Here is a 13,745-nt window from a genome sequence, read left to right on the forward strand (position 1 = left end):
CTTACACATAACAGCCACAGTAGTGTTCCTTACACACAATGGGGTATATGCAATAGCGGGCGAATCGCGTCATTTAATCCGCCCCTGTAAAATTCGCCCGCACTCGCCAGCCGCAGCCCTGTCGCCGGGACCCTGAATTCACCATATGCAATGTCAAACGGATTCGACCCACCCCCAGGCGGATAACGGCCAATCGGCGAGTAGTGGGCGTCCAGAATTCGCCTTCCCGCCGAAAGCAGCCCTTTATTAGGGCTTGTTTGCTGCGTGCTCTGCAGCCATTTTGTGAACATGCAGAGAGGTGTGAGGAGGTGCAGAGCTAGCAATTTGGTTGTTTGCTGTGGATATCGTTTGGACACCCCAGCAGGCTTTATTCCATGACAGTCAGGAGGATTCCTGTTACCCCGGAGGAGAGCCATTTTAGGAGCTTTTACAACATTTGTAGGTAAGTACCACATGTGTGTCTGGTGTTGCATGTATGTGTTTGTGTAGTGGGGGTTGCCATGAGGTGTACATGGGGTGTTTGTGTATGTGTGCATGTGTGCAGGTATGTGTATAGCCCCTTGCTTGTGTTGCTGCATTTTTTGGGGGAGACTTGTATTTTGGGGTAGTTTTTCACGTTTTTTTTGTTATTCTTTAAATGACTTTTTGGGTCTTCTATTAGCATTGGTGTACCTCCTGAGTGTGCTTGGATGTTTTTTGGCTATTTTGGGGTGATTTGGAGCAAGTTTGGTCGACAGCCTGGTCGACATGTGCTGTGGACTGTTTGGCAAACATGTGTTTTCCCTCCTCATTTAGCATTGGTGTACCTCCTGAGTGTGCTGGGATGCTTTCTGGCCATTTTGGGGTGATTTGGAGCAAGTTTGGTCGACAGCCTGGTCGACATGTGCTGTGGACTGTTTGGCAAACATGTGTTTTCCCTCCTCATTTAGCATTGGTGTACCTCCTGAGTGTGCTGGGATGCTTTCTGGCCATTTTGGGGTGATTTGGAGCAAGTTTGGTCGACAGCCTGGTCGACATGTGCTGTGGACTGTTTGGCAAACATGTGTTTTCCCTCCTAATTTAGCTGTGGTGTACCTCCTGAGTGTGCTGGGATGCTTTCTGGCCAGTTTTGGGTGATTTGGAGCAAGTTTGGTCGACAGCCTGGTCGACATGTGCTGTGGACTGTTTGGCAAACATGGGTTTTCCCTCCTAATTTAGCTGTGGTGTACCTCCTGAGTGTGCTGGGATGCTTTCTGGCCATTTTGGAGTGATTTGGAGCAAGTTTGGTCGACAGTCTGGTCGACATGTGCTGTCGGCTCTTTGGCAAACATGTGTTTTCCCTCCTCATTTAGCATTGGTGTACCTCCTGAGTGTGCTGGGATGCTTTCTGGCCATTTTGGGGTGATTTGGAGCAAGTTTGGTCGACAGCCTGGTCGACATGTGCTGTGGACTGTTTGGCAAACATGTGTTTTCCCTCCTCATTTAGCATTGGTGTACCTCCTGAGTGTGCTGGGATGCTTTCTGGCCATTTTGGGGTGATTTGGAGCAAGTTTGGTCGACAGCCTGGTCGACATGTGCTGTGGACTGTTTGGCAAACATGTGTTTTCCCTCCTAATTTAGCTGTGGTGTACCTCCTGAGTGTGCTGGGATGCTTTCTGGCCAGTTTTGGGTGATTTGGAGCAAGTTTGGTCGACAGCCTGGTCGACATGTGCTGTGGACTGTTTGGCAAACATGGGTTTTCCCTCCTCATTTAGCTGTGGTGTACCTCCTGAGTGTGCTGGGATGCTTTCTGGCCATTTTGGAGTGATTTGGAGCAAGTTTGGTCGACAGTCTGGTCGACATGTGCTGTCGGCTGTTTGGCAAACATGTGTTTTCCCTTCTCATTTAGCATTGGTGTACCTCCTGAGTGTGCTGGGATGCTTTCTGGCCATTTTGGGGTGATTTGGAGCAAGTTTGGTCGACAGCCTGGTCGACATGTGCTGTGGACTGTTTGGCAAACATGTGTTTTCCCTCCTCATTTAGCATTGGTGTACCTCCTGAGTGTGCTGGGATGCTTTCTGGCCATTTTGGGGTGATTTGGAGCAAGTTTGGTCGACAGCCTGGTCGACATGTGCTGTGGACTGTTTGGCAAACATGTGTTTTCCCTCCTAATTTAGCTGTGGTGTACCTCCTGAGTGTGCTGGGATGCTTTCTGGCCAGTTTTGGGTGATTTGGAGCAAGTTTGGTTGACAGCCTGGTCGACATGTGCTGTGGACTGTTTGGCAAACATGGGTTTTCCCTCCTCATTTAGCTGTGGTGTACCTCCTGAGTGTGCTGGGATGCTTTCTGGCCATTTTGGAGTGATTTGGAGCAAGTTTGGTCGACAGTCTGGTCGACATTTTGTGTGGGTCAGCCATTTTGTGTGGGTCAGCCATTTTGTGTGGGTCAGCCATTTTGTGTGGGTCAGCCATTTTGTGTGGGTCAGCCATTTATACATGTATGTATGTATGTATGTATGTTTATTTTATTTTTATTTTATTTTCTAACAGAGATGTCAAAGGACAAGCAGACCCGATCCGCCCCTTCCCCCACCCCCTCGGATCTATCCCTGCATAGCAACGAGGAGTGGGAGCCAACCCAGGAGGCGGATACGACCGACCAGGCATGTAGTGACCAGCCGCGGTCGTCAAGGGCCCATGAGAAGTCCAAGAAAAAGCCTAGTAGAAAGGTACTAACCACACCTGCAGACACAAATAGCATCAAACTTTACCCACTGTAGTTTGTGCAATGCCATGCACACCTACTGGAATATGTGCGCAATGCCAGGGATACTGACACTCACAGGTACATACCGATCTTATTAAAAAAAATTTTTTTTTTTTTTTAATCCCTAAAGGCAAGAAGCCAGCCAGAGGAGCAGTCGGAGGAGGAAGCCTCTGGTGAAGATGCAGGACCGAAAAAGCCGCGTGGACCCAGATACACTGAGGCGGAAAACTGTACCCTAGTGGATTGCGTCGACAGGTCCTACGACGTTTTGTATGGACCAAGGGCACAGACAACAGCAGCTAGGACAAAGTGAAGCATCTAGGAATCCATTGCGAGTCAAGTCACTGCAATATCTGGAAACCACCGGAGCACCAGAAATTGCTTGAAGCGGTACAGTGATTGCCGCAGACAGACCAAGAAGAAGATGGGGATTCAGCGCCGACATGAGACAGCTACGGGAGGTGGCCCGGCTCTCAACCTGAAGTGGCTACCCTGGGAGGATGTTATTAGAAGGCGCATGAACCCTGCCATGGTCGAAGGAGTTCGCGGAGGTGTGGACTCTAGCCGTCCTGCTGGCTTTCCAGAGGAGGAAGAACCGCCCAGAAGACGGAAGAAGGCGGGAGATAAGCGTCCAAAAGGAGGTCTGATGGTAAGAATACATTCACATGAACTGTACTTCCCTTTAAAATTTTTGTATGTGCTAATGTGAGTTGTTGTTTTTTTTCAGACAGGCCTGCCCAGAGGACATCACCTGCGCGCAGGACATCGCCAGCGCACGGACCATCACCTGTGCAGCAGGCATCGGCAGCAGCGCGCGGACCATCACCTGCGCCGCAAGCATCGGGAGCGCACAGATCGTCACCTGTGCGCCACAGTTCGTCATCGCGCAGTTTGTCACCTGTGCACCAGACGACGTCAGCGCGCAGACTATCACCTGTGCGCCAGACATCAGCGCACAGAACTTCACCTGTGCGCCAGACACCGTCGGCGACCACACCACAAGATGGGCGCCAAACATCAGCTCCTGCGCGCAGGCCATCACCAGATCGTCGTCTCTCCAGGAGCTCTGGGACTGTGACTGAAGAGCCTCAAGACACAACCCTTGTGGACCCATCACCCGATCTGTTTGAGTCTACAGGGTTAACAGACGAAACTTTTCTTGGGTTTGAGGACAGCCGTGCAGACGTATCCAGCCAGACCCTTGAAAAGTCTTCCGAAACGAGGACAAGTGGAGCTCCTGGAGCAGCGGCATCACAGGATGGAGAAGGTTTGTATTTATTTTGTGTGTGTGTGGGAGGGGGGGGGGGCAGCAGTTGTGTAAATTTTATTAACTTTCCCAAAAAAATTATTTTGCAAACAGTGGTGCCACGGACCAGCAGCGGACTAGCTTCGGGGATTGGTTCCTACTTCAGGCCGGATCTCCTCCTACAGGAGTCGTCAGAGGATGACGAGGTGGAAGTGCAGGAGGCTCCAGTTACTACATCCCTGTGTGAGTAAATTGAATTGTGAGCCTTTAAAAAAATGTATGATGAATGTGTATAATATTGTCTAATTTTCTTTTCAGCTGCCCAAATCCAAGTGGTGGCAGACATCCAGGAAGGGCAGAATCCCTCAACTGTTCAGAGGGTTCACACCCTGGCATCGGAGATTGGGACCCGCCAGGATACGTATACAAATGTCGTGGGAAGCAGACTGGACAACATTGAGAGGACAATGGAGAAGATGTCAAACAGTCTGCTTGAACTGCAGAAGACTCTTTCCGACAGCACGGCCACAATACTACAGGTCAGAATGCAAGATCATAGGGAGAATATGAACGTACTTAACATTCTGGCCGAATCCATGACCCGGCTCGTGGACAACAGCTCATGTCTGGCAGAAAGCAATAAAAACATGTCGGAGAGTCATCGCAACCACACTGCAGATGATCTATGATAAGCTCCCAGGACCAGCTCATCAACACGCTGGTGATCCACCATATCCGCCGTCGCAAGCCACAAGGACGCCTCGTACCCTTCCTCAAGTCCCATCCCAGTACAGACAGTCACAGATGTACCAGGGATATACAGGGATGTACCCCACCCCCCAGATGCATCCACCACCGGCCGCACAATCTACAGCCGCATGGGCACAGAGGCCCAGTCAACGTACTACCCAGCCTCCAAGGACATCGACGCCCTATCAGGGGGAAGAAGAGGATCCGGACAGACTTCCACCATAAACCCGGTCGTATTGTTTTATTTACTTATATATGTTTTTCATGTATCCCTTTCTTCCCCTCCCATTAGTTTGTTTTTTTTCTTACTATTGTTTTCTGTGTTGGGCTTCCCCACCCGTGACCGGGTACTACCAAGGAGCTTTGTGTAGGCATACATGCGCGGGCATGTATGCGGGCGCGTGTGGTAACGAATGAAAGCTCCTTGTGGCTACATGTATGATGGGCCAAAGAGCTATTCTGATACCACTTTTTTCTTCCAAAAATCCTTTTTGTAATGGTGTACAGTAGGCTTTCATTGTGTGAATTTACTATTCACTAGTCTGTGTTTTTGACTTATTCATAGGATTGGTGGGGAAAAATGAAGTGGACGGCATAAGTTCGTGTTGTGCGTACCAAGGTGAGTAGAACCATGTTTCAATGTATCTATTCAAGAAACTTTGAACCGCATGCCTTTGTAGAACCACACAGTCCAGCAATGGGTCATGCTGGGCTGTGTTGTTCCACAAATGTTAGCGTTTCAAAATGCTGACCACTGACGCCACTATTTCACTTTGAACCGCATGCCTTTGTAGAACCACACAGTCCAGCAATGGGTCATGCTGGGCTGTGTTGTTCCACAAATGTTAGCGTTTCAAAGTGCTGACCACTGACGCCACTATTTCACTTTGAACCGCATGCCTTTGTAGAACCACACAGTCCAGCAATGGGTCATGCTGGGCTGTGTTGTTCCACAAATGTTAGCGTTTCAAAGTGCTGACCACTGACGCCACTATTTCACTTTGAACCGCATGCCTTTGTAGAACCACACAGTCCAGCAATGGGTCATGCTGGGCTGTGTTGTTCCACAAATGTTAGCGTTTCAAAGTGCTGACCACTGACGCCACTATTTCACTTTGAACCGCATGCCTTTGTAGAACCACACAGTCCAGCAATGGGTCATGCTGGGCTGTGTTGTTCCACAAATGTTAGCGTTTCAAAGTGCTGACCACTGACGCCACTATTTCACTTTGAACCGCATGCCTTTGTAGAACCACACAGTCCAGCAATGGGTCATGCTGGGCTGTGTTGTTCCACAAATGTTAGCGTTTCAAAGTGCTGACCACTGACGCCACTATTTCACTTTGAACCGCATGCCTTTGTAGAACCACACAGTCCAGCAATGGGTCATGCTGGGCTGTGTTGTTCCACAAATTTTCATTGAAAAGAAATGAACATGAATTTAGTGTGTCTTTACTTTAATATACTTTTTTTCTTTTCCCCACAGATATCTATATACACAAGAAAAGAATGTAAAGAAGAACAAACTACTTTTTTGTTTTAATTAACTTTCAAACTTTATTTAAAAAATAACATTTTTCTTCAATAAACTTTAAAAAATAGAAGTTTCCTGTGGTTTTTATTAAAATTTGTAATGCAGTTGAATTGTACGTAAGTAGATTGCCCAGGGAACATCAGGGGAACTGTGTCTCTTCACATCCACGCCACTTAGGAAGGATACACCGGAAGACCTGTGGAAGAGAACAGTATGAGCTTCCAGATATGGGTGATAGTGTCACCCTGGGACTGGAAAAAAGAGGTACATACAACAGTCCACACAACACAAGCGGGTTACAGCGGCCCAAATGCAACCCTCCGGCACTTGCATCACTACACATCCAAACATTCCCTGACAAGCATTGGTGTATCAGGAGGGAATGTTTGGATGTGCAGTCTTGCAAATGCCGGAGGGCTGCACTTTGGACATGTCGGGGTGATTTTGGACAAGGGAGTTTTGGTCAATACATCTCACCTGAGGGGGGTTGTCTGCTACATGGCGGAGGGTCAGGTCCACATCACCAGTAGGTCGCCCATGGAACATCAGGTGAAATGTCGTGTCTCCTCACATCCACGCCACTTGGGAAGATACACCGCAGGACCTGTGGAAGAGAACAGTTTGAGCTTCCTGATGTGGGTAATAGTGTCACCCTGGGACTGGAAAGAAGAGGTACATACAGTCCACACAACACAAGCGGGGAACAGTGGGTCCAAATGCAACCCTCCGCCACTCGCGTCACTACACATCCAAACATTCCCTGACAAGCATTGGTGTATCAGGAGGGAATGTTTGGATGTGCAGTCTTGCAAATGCCGGAGGGCTGCACTTTGGACATGCCGGGGTGATTTTGGACAAGGGAGTCTTGGTCAATACATCTCACCTGAGGGGGTTGTCTGCTACATGGCGGAGGGTCAGGTCCACATCTCCAGTAGGTCGCCCATGGTAGAGTTGGATAAAAGGGTCAAATATTTGCGGTAACCCAACAGGATAAAACAGGGGGGAACGAACTGTACAAACGGGCCTGGGGATATACATCAACAGGATGTAAAACTCTGAAATAGATAAATGAAGAGGTTTTTTAAAAAATATTCCAATGTCAGTTTACACGATAATACAAATGTTGTCAGTATACTCACAGGCAACTGCAAAATTATTTTGGATCAATGTCCGCCGGGAATCCTCTCCTTCGCCCATACCCACCGGTAGAGCAGAAGACCGGTTCCCGCGTCGGAAACACTACGACGAAGAGTCACCGGCAAACGGTTTGCGACACATATGTTGTGTAAAATACAACATGCATTTACCATGCCGCAAACCTTCGACGGTGAGTACAAAAGAGCACCGCCGGAAGTGTCTAAACATCGAAACCGGCTTTTAAGTACACCGAAGGCACGTTCAATTATTTGCCTCGATGCAATGTGTGTCTCTTGGTAACGTTTTTCTGCTCTACCAACAGGATTAGACAATGGGGTCAACAGCCACGGTTTGTTTGGATAACCCGCATCGCCTATAGAAAATATAAAAAAAATGTTAGGTACTTGTAAAAAATAATAATAAAAAAATATTAATAAAATAATAAAAAAATAAAAAAATGAAAATACATACCTAACAGCCAGCCACCAGGCATGTTTCCTGTTTCGAACTTGTCAAACAGCGATGACTGGCTTAGGATGAAGGAGTCGTGAGATGATCCAGGAAATCCCACAAAAATGTTCAAAAATCTCATGTTTACATCACAGACCGCCTGCACGTTCAGGGAATGGAACTGTTTTCGGTTCCGAAAACATTCCTCTGAATTCCGTGGCGGTCTGATCTGCACGTGGGTACAGTCAATCGCGCCCAGCACATTGGGAAATTTGTATTTGTTGAAAAAGCCTAATTTGATCTCACGACATTCGCTGTCCGTCTCTGGAAATGTAATGTACTGGATCGTCAATTTGCGGAAAGCCCTAATGACCTGGGTTATACAGCGCGACAGTGTCGACTGTGAAAAACCGCATGTTTGAGACAGTGTAGGCTGGAATGTGCCTGACGCCAAAAAATGTAACGTCCCCAGCAGTTTCTGAAAACCGCTGATTGCACGATTTGTCCGTGCCCGAGGTTCCAAGTCGGCCTCCAACAGAGCGTACAGCGAATATATGTCGCGAGTCGATAAGCGATAATTTTGTATCACCTCGAACTCGCTGAGATCCTCCAGTTCACGCCTAGTGCGATACTGGCGTGGACGTGGAAATGAAACCCGCAATACTGGCTCACCCAATGCAGACATTTGCTGACCTGGATCCTGATGTTCATCAGCACTTTCTTCCTCCATCATGCTTGCAGCCAGCATGAACATCACAATCTGGTCAGAAAAAGGCTCCATCATTGTAGTCAGTACAAAAATAGGAATGTGTTTTAAAACGCAGGAATTTTCCTAAAAAAACGATTCCACAGAGCTGACTGTAAAATGGCTCCTTCTCCCTGTAGTCTCAAACCTGGGAGTGAGGAGATAGGAGGGGCTTTGCAGAAGTGTATCCTGGGTAAATCTGTGGAATCATGGGTAAATTTCCCTCAGGAGATTGAAGAAAAAAATATTCCTTTAAAAAATCAATTAAATAATACTTGTGAAGCAAAAAAAGACAAACCAAGTAGATAATCCTTTCAAATATAAATAGATATGCTACTAGCAATCCTCAAATATCAAAAAAAATCATGTACTAAAAATTTTTTTTTAGATCCCGCCAGTCAACTGAGGCGGACTGAAATAGTCGAATTTGCGGTCGAAAAGCACTGCAGGCGAATTTCCAAACTTGAATTGAATATGCTTTGGGCGAATTGCAGCATCTGTACCTTTGCAGAAAAGTCGAATGCGAAAAAAGTCGAATTGCCAAAAGTCGAATTTTGAATGTCCGTTTTTTTGCGATAAAGTACTGTACTGCATAGGCGAATTGTTTTTTTGAGGCGAAAAAGTTCCGGAATTCGACTATTTCTGGAATTCGCCTGCAATTGCATATACCCCTATGTCTCCAGTATAGTGTCAGATACACATATAATGTCTCCAGTATAGTGCCAGATACACAATGTGCAGTGCCAGATAGACATGATATGCCCCCCAGCAGTGCCAGCTACACACAATATGCCCCCCAGCAGTGCCAGCTACACAATAGTGTTCACTTTTTAGGGCAGGGAGGGCACATTTTTAAGTTAGGAGGGCAAAATTATGTACATACTGTACTGCTTGTTGCTCATCTACCTACATGGCAAAGTATGGACAGTGCGCGCCGAAGGCACGCAGCAAAAATTTAGGGGCGTTGCTTCGTGGGGAAGGTGCTTGGCCACATAATAGTGGCAATTCGCATTACACCACACAGTAGTGCAGTTAATACACACTGCACCAGGTAGAACCTCCTAGACACTTTGCACCAGGCAGAGCACGTTAGACACTTTGCGCCAGGCAGAGCACGTTAGACACATTGCCTAGCCACAGACGCCTAGCGGGAACACTACATGATATGCTCCCCAGCCGTGCCAGCTACACATGACATGCCCCCCAGCAGTGCCAGCAACACATGACATGCCCCCCAGCAATGCCAGATACATAAATGGCCACACAGTGCCAGATATGTAGATACAGAAAAGCCCCCACAGTGCCAGATACAGAAAAGCCCCCACAGTGCCAGATACAGAAAAGCCCCCACAGTGCTAGATAAATGCCCCCACAGTGCCAGATAAATGCCCCCACAGTGCCAGATAAATGCCCCCAGTGCCAGATAAATGCCCCCACAGTGCCAGATAAATGTCCCCACAGTGCCAGATAAATGCCCCCACAGTGCCAGATAAATGCCCACAGTGCCAGATAAATGCCCCCACAGTGCCAGATAAATGCCCCCACAGTGCCAGATAAATGCCCCCACAAATATCCCCACAGTGCCAGATAAATGTCCCCACAGTGCCAGATAAATGCCCCCAGTGCCAGATAAATGTCCCCACAGTGCCAGATAAATGCCCCCACAGTGCCAGATAAATGCACCCACAGTGCCAGATAAATGCCCCCACAGTGCCAGATATGCCCCCAGTGTGCCAGATATGCCCCCACAGTGCCAGATATGCCCCCATAATGCCAGATACATAAATGCCCCCACAGTGCCAGATATGCCCCCACAGAGCCAGATATGCCCCCACAGAGCCAGAAATGCCCCCCACAGTGCCAGATATGCCCCCACAGAGCCATAAATGCCCCCAGTGTGCCAGAAATGCCCCCACAGTGCCAGATAAATGCCCCTACAGTGCCAGATAAATGCCCCCAGTGTGCCAGATATGCCCCCAGTGTGCCAGATATGCCCCCACAGTGCCAGATATGCCCCCACAATGCCAGATACATAAATGCCCCCACAGTGCCAGATATGTCCCCACAGTGCCAGATATGCCCCCACAGAGCCAGAAATGCCCCCCACAGTGCCAGATATGCCCCCACAGAGCAAGAAATGCCCCCAGTGTGCCAGAAATGCCCCCACAGTGCCAGATAAATGCCCCCACAGTGCCAGATATGCCCCCAGTGTGCCAGATATGCCCCCACAGTGCCAGATATGCCCCCACAATGCCAGATACATAAATGCCCCCACAGTGCCAGATATGCCGCCACAGTGCCAGATATGCCCCCACAGAGCCAGATATGCCCCCACAGAGCCAGAAATGCCCCCAGTGTGCCAGATATGCCCCCACAGAGCCAGAAATGCCCCCAGTGTGCCAGAAATGCCCCCACAGTGCCAGATAAATGCCCCCACAGTGCCAGATAAATGCCCCCACAGTGCCAGATATGCCCCCAGTGTGCCAGATATGCCCCCACAGTGCCATATATGCCCCCACAGTGCCAGAAATGCCCCCACAGTGCCAGATAAATGCCCCCACAGTGCCAGATAAATGCCCCCACAGTGCCAGATATGCCCCCAGTGTGCCAGATATGCCCCCACAATGCCAGATACATAAATGCCCCCACAGTGCCAGATATGCCCCCACAGTGCCAGATATGCCTCCACAGAGCCAGATATGCCCCCACAGAGCCAGAAATGCCCCCCACAGTGCCAGATATGCCCCCACAGAGCCAGAAATGCCCCCAGTGTGCCAGAAATGCCCCCACAGTGCCAGATAAATGCCCCTACAGTGCCAGATAAATGCCCCCAGTGTGCCAGATATGCCCCCAGTGTGCCAGATATGCCCCCACAGTGCCAGATATGCCCCCACAATGCCAGATACATAAATGCCCCCACAGTGCCAGATATGCCGCCACAGTGCCAGATATGCCCCCACAGAGCCAGATATGCCCCCACAGAGCCAGAAATGCCCCCAGTGTGCCAGATATGCCCCCACAGAGCCAGAAATGCCCCCAGTGTGCCAGAAATGCCCCCACAGTGCCAGATAAATGCCCCCACAGTGCCAGATAAATGCCCCCACAGTGCCAGATATGCCCCCAGTGTGCCAGATATGCCCCCACAGTGCCATATATGCCCCCACAGTGCCAGAAATGCCCCCACAGTGCCAGATAAATGCCCCCACAGTGCCAGATAAATGCCCCCACAGTGCCAGATATGCCCCCTGTGTGCCAGATATGCCCCCACAATGCCAGATACATAAATGCCCCCACAGTGCCAGATATGCCCCCACAGTGCCAGATATGCCTCCACAGAGCCAGATATGCCCCCACAGAGCCAGAAATGCCCCCCACAGTGCCAGATATGCCCCCACAGAGCCAGAAATGCCCCCAGTGTGCCAGAAATGCCCCCACAGTGCCAGATAAATGCCCCTACAGTGCCAGATAAATGCCCCCAGTGTGCCAGATATGCCCCCAGTGTGCCAGATATGCCCCCACAGTGCCAGATATGCCCCCACAATGCCAGATACATAAATGCCCCCACAGTGCCAGATATGCCCCCACAGTGCCAGATATGTCCCCACAGAGCCAGATATGCCCCCAGTGTGCCAGATATGCCCCCACAGAGCCAGAAATGCCCCCAGTGTGCCAGAAATGCCCCCACAGTGCCAGATAAATGCCCCCACAGTGCCAGATATGCCCCCACAGAGCCAGATATGCCCCCACAGAGCCAGATATGCTCCCACAGAGCCAGAAATGCCCCCCACAGTGCCAGATATGCCCCCACAGAGCCATAAATGCCCCCACAGAGCCAGAAATGCCCCCACAGTGCCAGATAAATGCCCCCACAGTGCAAGCCATAAATGTGCCCCCCCCCCCAAATACCTGCGGCGCTGAGAGGGGGAGGAGTACTGCTGTCCGAGAACGGGAGTGCAGGCGGGCGGGCGGGCGGCCGGCCGAGTAAGGGTGCGGGTCCGGGTGAGGGTGCGGGTGCGGGTGGGCGGGCGGCCACTTGTGTGCGCTATGCGCGTTGCGCGGCGCTGGCATCTGACGTTAGACACCGGTGCCGCGCAGCACGCATAGCGCACACACGGACGGGACGGGCCAATGCTGCACACACAGGGCCGGCTCCAGCTTCGAATATGGCGGCGCCAGCGCGCGGCGCCCATTAAGGGTGGCACCCTGCGCGGCCGCTTTATTCGAACATGCCTAGAGCCGGCCCTGGTGACTGGTCACTGGACTGATGCAGCACAAGAGAGACACTACCCCTGGTCTGATGCAAGACAACACAGCAAAACTGTAAGGGACTTATACAGCAGCCAGCAGCACTGGGGACATATAGCAGCAGAGGACACCAACACTGTGACCGGCTGGACTGATGCAGCACAATACACTGACTACACTGGACTGGACTCAGCAGCACAACACAGCACAAGACTCGCCACCCCACTTTCCCGCCCCCACACAGGCACTGAGGACGGAAACACGTCCTCTCACTACACTCTCCGATACTGAAGTGAAAATGGCCGTGACGCGCGGCTCTTTATATGGAATCCAAACCCCGCGAGAATCCGACAGCGGGATGATGACATTTTGCCTCGTTCAATTTTCCGAGTCAGGCAGGAAAACCCGAGCCGGGCTTGGAACCGGGCTCAGAGCGTGAGGTTCAGTATGATTCGGTTCTCTGAGAAATATATATATATATATATCAGTTCCAAAGGTGGCACTCCATAATAAAACGAAAAAACACTGCTGGTTTGCAGTGTTTTTTTTATTTTATTATGGAATGCCACCTTTGGAACCACTACTAGACGCACGACTGGAGGACACCTGGCTCAGTATTCTGTGTGTGAGCATGTGAGTGCTGGTATAATGGATTGAGTGAGAGACTGCATACAGAAAGTATTGATAATCCATCTAGCAATGGGGTTCATTCCGAGATGTTCGTAGCTGTGCTAAATTTAGCACAGCAACGATCATTCACACTGACATGCGGGGGGACACCCAGCACAGGGCTATCCCACCTCGCATGTCAGTGCTGGCCTCCCCGGCAGAAGTGCAAAGGCATCGCACAGCGGCGATACCTTTGCTCTTCAAGAGTAGCTCCCAACCAGCGCAGCTTTAGCGTGCTGGCCGGG

At 50.1% G+C, this 13,745-nt stretch overlaps 1 protein-coding gene and 2 long non-coding RNA genes across 9 annotated transcripts in view; 2 read left to right on the forward strand and 1 right to left on the reverse strand.

Moving 5' to 3' along the window:
• LOC135050278 (integumentary mucin C.1-like) overlaps window positions 1-13,745 on the forward strand; it is a 545,228-nt gene that overhangs the window by 406,887 nt on the left and 124,596 nt on the right. The window lies entirely within an intron of this gene.
• On the forward strand, window positions 427-3,013 carry LOC134987988 (uncharacterized). The gene is made up of 3 exons (XR_010193532.1): window positions 427-442; window positions 2,508-2,686; window positions 2,855-3,013. It is a non-coding gene; the product is annotated as an uncharacterized LOC134987988 (long non-coding RNA).
• LOC134987999 (uncharacterized) lies at window positions 6,257-7,300 on the reverse strand. Its single transcript, XR_010193543.1, has 3 exons — window positions 7,138-7,300; window positions 6,732-6,858; window positions 6,257-6,450 (listed from the first exon to the last, which is right to left on the reverse strand). It is a non-coding gene; the product is annotated as an uncharacterized LOC134987999 (long non-coding RNA).

The sequence above is a fragment of the Pseudophryne corroboree genome, chromosome 2 (genome assembly GCF_028390025.1).
Source record: "Pseudophryne corroboree isolate aPseCor3 chromosome 2, aPseCor3.hap2, whole genome shotgun sequence".
In the NCBI taxonomy this organism is placed as follows: domain Eukaryota; kingdom Metazoa; phylum Chordata; class Amphibia; order Anura; family Myobatrachidae; genus Pseudophryne; species Pseudophryne corroboree.